This window comes from Balaenoptera ricei, chromosome X (genome assembly GCF_028023285.1).
Source record: "Balaenoptera ricei isolate mBalRic1 chromosome X, mBalRic1.hap2, whole genome shotgun sequence".
NCBI lineage: Eukaryota > Metazoa > Chordata > Mammalia > Artiodactyla > Balaenopteridae > Balaenoptera > Balaenoptera ricei.
Window position 1 is genome coordinate 84,750,746 of NC_082660.1, and position 5,305 is coordinate 84,756,050.

Genomic DNA, 5,305 nt, shown 5'->3' on the forward strand with positions numbered 1-5,305 from the left:
TCAAAAAAAAATACAGCCCTCCCCAAACAGGGGTTCCTGGGGAGAACTTGATCTGTTTCAACCCAAGAGGAATCAGAAGATCAAAAGCTGTTTGGGAAGGCCAGAACTGTCAGGGATGGAGGGAGAAGGAGGAAGATCCAGGGGGTGGGGGGGCTGTTTGGCAACTGGGGTGAAGGGACTGCCCTCTTCCTGCTGGGATCTCCCCAGCCCCTCAGGTCTGGTAGGAAGAGGGCAGCCTGCAACCCCCGTAGGCAGGTCTGGGGCTGCCAGATGCCCCAGGCAGGGGGCTGGAGGGAGCTCACAAAGGCTTGCCCTCCAGGGAGATGATGGCGTTGCTCCCCAGCTTCTCTGTCAGGGTGCAGGGGTCCCTGACCTCCTTACAAGTTTGCTTGTAATTCATCTTGATCTCCGTCAGCTTCTTCTTAATGGCGTCCTTGGAGCTGCCATAGATCATTTTGCTCTTAAGGGGTGCACACTCAGGGGTCCAGAAGATGAACACCAGGTCCTCCTTCTTGCTCTCCTTGGTCTCATAGATTGCCTTATAGAGGACGTAGTGGCAGCCTTTGTCTGGCAGCATCTTGACAAAGGTGGCGTAGGGGTCTTCTACAGTCTGGCCCACATCACCTACCAGGATCTCCTTGCCCTCCTCCAGGATGATGTTCTTCTTGCCCTCTCTCAGGCAGAAGAGCACCACCTACTTGTCCTTCTTCACCTCCTCTGGTGTTGACAACTTACACATCTTCATGTCATTGAACATTTTGATGACCCCTTCAGAGACAGCCACACTGGAGGCCATGTTTCCAGAAGCAAAAAGGAGAGAGCAAGGAGAGCCAGAAAAGACAAGAGCCGCTGCAGCTGCTGCCAGGATGCAACTTATCATAATAACTTTAAATGGACTATAATCTGTTAATTTAATTGCTATGTTTTACACCTGAAACTAATATTGTAAATCAACTATACTCAATTAAAAAATTATCAAATTTTGTTATGGACCATGTTTTTGGTGTTGTATCTAAGAAGTCATCACTAAACCCTAGGTCACCTAGAGTTTCTCCTATGTTATCTTCCAGGAGGTTTATACCTTTGCATTTTACATTTAGTTTTCAGATTCATTTTGAGTTAATTTTTGTGAATGGTGTAAAGTCTGTCTGAATTAATTAATTAACCTACTTTCTGTCTTCCTTCCTTCCTTCCTTTCCATGTGGATGCCCAGTTGTTCCATCACAATTTATTGAAAAGACTATACTTTCTCCATTAAATTGTCTTTTCTTCTTTGTCAAAGATCAGCTGACTATATTTATGTGGTTCTATTTCTGGGCTCTCTATTCCATTCCATTGATCCATTTGTCTATTCTTTCACCAGTTTCAAACATTTTCATTATCGTAGCATTATGATAAGCCTTGAAGTCGATTAGTGTCAGTACTCCAACTTTGTTCTTCTTAAATATTGTGTTGGTTATTCTAGGTTTTTTGCTTTCCATATAAACTTTAGGATCAGTTTGTCAAAATACACAAAATGGCTGGCTGGGATTTGGATTGAGACTGCATTAAATCTATAAATCAAGGTGAGAAGAACAGAGATCTTGTTAACATGGACTCTTCCTATCTATGCATATGGAATATCTCTCATTCATTTAGAATCATCTGATTTCTTTCATCAGAGTTTTGTAGTTTTCCTCATTGTACATATTTTGTTAGATTTATAACTAAGGATTTCATTTTGGGGGGTCAAAGATAAATAGTACTATGCTTTTAATTTCTAATTCAAATTGCTAACTGTTGGTATATAAGAAAGCAATTGACTTTTATATATTAATCTTGTATCCTTCAAATTTGCTAGTCATTTATAAGTTCAGTGAAATTATTTTGGGTCAGTTCTTTGCAGTTTTCTACATAGACATTCATGTCAATTAAAATGACTTTTTAATTGTGATAAAATATGTGTAACATAAAATTAATGAATTTAATGATTTTAAGTGTTTAATTCAGTAGTGTTAACTATATTCACATTGTTGTGCAATCACTCTCCAGAACTTTTCATCTTGCAAAACTGAAACTCTATACCCATTAAAATACAATTCCTCATTCCCCCCTGTCCCCAGACCCTGGCAACCACCTTTCTACTTTATGTTTCTGTGAATTTGACTACTCTAGATATTTCATATACGTGGATATAAGTGAAATCATACAGTATTTGTCTTTCTGTGGCTGGCCTAGTTCACTTAGTATAATGTCCTCAAGGTTTGTCCATGATGTAACATGTATCAGAATTTCCTTCATTTTTAAGGCTGAATAATATTCTATTGTATGTATATATCACATTCTGTTTATCCATTCATCCAACAATGGACCCTTAGGTTGCTTCCACCTTTTCCTTATTATGAATAATACTGCTATCAACATAGGTGTACAAATATCTCTTCAAGACCTTTGTATATACACCAAGGATTTCAATAGGTATCAGAGACTAAAATTTCCACTGGTGTCCTTGTTTTTGTCTTTCCTGTTGTCCTGGGGTTTCCCTAGAGACTTCTTAAATATTGTCTGAGATGCACCATTTTTTTTTAAAGTTGTATTCTTCTGTTATTATATAGGATACCTATTGATGTGCTGATGAGGTGTGGGGGTGGTGAGGCGTTCTATATTCCTATGATTAGGTCTCAGTCTTCTAATGAGTCTTTGGCCCTAGCCTATGACTTTCCACGTATATCTCAGTTTTGTTTGCCCCTGCCCCCTTAGGAGTGACAGGAAGGCTAGAAGGCACTGGAGTTGGGTATTTCCCTTCCCCCAGATTGTTAAGGCCCTGGTAAAACTCAGGTAGGTTAGGCTCTGACCTAGGTTTCTATTGAGGGTGGGCCTTATTAAGAAGAACTGAACACTCTGGGCATATCTTAAAATGGCTGTATTTCCCCTCTCCCTGCTGGAGACACAAAGGGATTTTTCTCTGATGTTCAAAAAGTCATGAAAAGTATGGGGGCTCCCCTAAGACTGCACTCCCCTGCAGTTTTTAACTTTCAAAGTAGTCCATATTGAGCTTCCAGCAATTCATCAGTTACAGATTAGGTTTTCCTACCCTGGCACCAGTTCCCATGGAGTTTTCTGCTTCTGAGCTTCTACTCTGATAAATTGTGATTCTCTTTTTCCACTATTTCTTCAATTTTGGGGGCTGCATTTGCCCTGCGACTTCAGCTTTCTGATGGATCTAAGAAGAGTTGCTGATTTTCAGTGTGTTCAGCTTTTTTCTTGCTGTGTGAATGAGAGAACTGACATCCAAACCCCTTACATGCTGGACCAGAAACCAGAAGTCTAAGCCAATAATATTCTAAAACATAAATATTACCACATCAGCCATATGCTTAAAACCCATCAATAGCTCCTTATTGCTTTTAGGATATAAACCTAATCTTAGATATTTCCCAAAGGCCTTGGTTTTTCTTATTCCTGGACTTAAAGAGAAGACAGGTCAGTGAATATCTTCTTGTCTTCTTACCTAATGATACTCATGATTACCTATTTCGATGGAATGTCATCCCCCTCTGCACATTCATAAGTATGAATGAATATTCAAGGAAGCAATATTCCTTTGTGCATATCGACTATATTGTTTTCCCACCTACAACCTAAATATAAAGTAATTAAATCTCACCAAAGAAGGATTTGACTTTTAAAAAGCAAAATTGGGGATATGGCAAAAATCAATATGTTGAGGTCAATCATTACTCAGTAAACCAATTTATTTTAAAGCTAAGAAATTAGACATAAAGAACATGAATGTTACTTGTGTTAAAATGCAATTAATTTCAATATTAGTATACTAATATACTATAACAACTTAGTATCCTTAAGTTGTGACATAGTGACACAATACTGAAGAAGACGGAAGAAATCATTTTTTAAAACTTAAGTAAAATGAAAACTTCTTAATTATTTTCCTTACATATCAATTTACTTGAGCAAAGAATTGTCAGGTGAAGGAATTTAGGATTAGGTATAGAAATTAGAAGGCAATCCTTATTTAATGTCATATAACTTATTCATCCCTAATGATAGATTTAACGTTTGCATAAGTGAGATATGAATCATATGTCAAATGCCAAAATATGTAAAAACCACATTTAGGAAAAAAATCTCTCCTCACATCCAAATGTCAAGTAAGTCTCTATTAATTAATTTCTAGCAATTACTGTGGATATCAGTCCATAACTTACCAGATCTATTACACTTGTTTTAAAGGAAAACTAAATAAAGAGAAATCAATAAGGTCATATGACTTTTTTTTCTGTGTTTTCTGATTTGCATTTACTTTGAATACAAAGGTCATTTATTTTCAAGAAAACTATTTTGAACTTATTTATTTAAAAATGTATTTGTCAATAAGATGACTTGAATTACTAACTCCTAATTCCTGTTTTCTCAATACCTTTTTTTGTATAGTATGGCCCAGGACAAGCTACTCTGCCACAAAATTTCTAGATTCTGAGTAAAATGTAGTTTTTGTTGTTGGAATTAAGGGACACCTCCAATAAGTCACTGGGGCAAAGGAAAACTAAAATACTGAAATACAATAGTACGTGAATTAAGAAAATAATAAGTATTTTTAATTTTCCCTATACACTAATAGGTTCCTGGATGTTAAATGGGAGGTAAAAAGCTCTTCCTGAGTCTACTGGGTCTTGACTGTCTTCAGCTCCACATGCCATAGTGGCATATTTTAGGGTGGAACATTGTGCTACCCTTCTGCTACCTAATAGCAGAGCCTCACATTTTATGAAGCAAAAATTAATACAGTTGCAAGGAAATATTGCCAATTCCACCAACATAGTGAGTCAATACAGCTCTCTTTAGAGAATTGGAAAAAATATACTAGATTTGAAAAACAAAATAAGCTTGATTTATTGCACTTACATAAAACACTGCAACAAACAAACAGAAAACACACATTGAACATTAATGAAAACTGACCACCATAAAACAAGTTTTGTTTTAAAACTCTTATGTTTCACTGTAAGCACTTTTAAAGAGTTCTATAAATCTTGTAGAGATGACAAAAGGAACTATACATGGTAAAAATTCCTAGTATACTAGACAATACTCTGGTATTGTCTATAAGTCCTATTTTTCCAAGGTAGCTGAGATCCTCACTTAAGGTGAATATTAAAAGGTGAAACTTCTGCATCACTTTGAACTTTCATTTCAAACCCGCATTTTTTTCCTATGAGGTCTCTATCCTCTGTAATCCATTGGCTTGCCAGTGTGGCACCCTGACTCAACATTATTAGGATGAAATCAGGTATTTCTCACCATC

At 37.0% G+C, this 5,305-nt stretch overlaps 1 pseudogene; it reads right to left on the minus strand.

Annotated features, from left to right (window-relative positions):
• Positions 1-298: 298 nt before the first annotated feature.
• On the minus strand, positions 299-796 carry LOC132357578 (cofilin-1-like; annotated as a pseudogene).
• Positions 797-5,305: the final 4,509 nt, after the last annotated feature.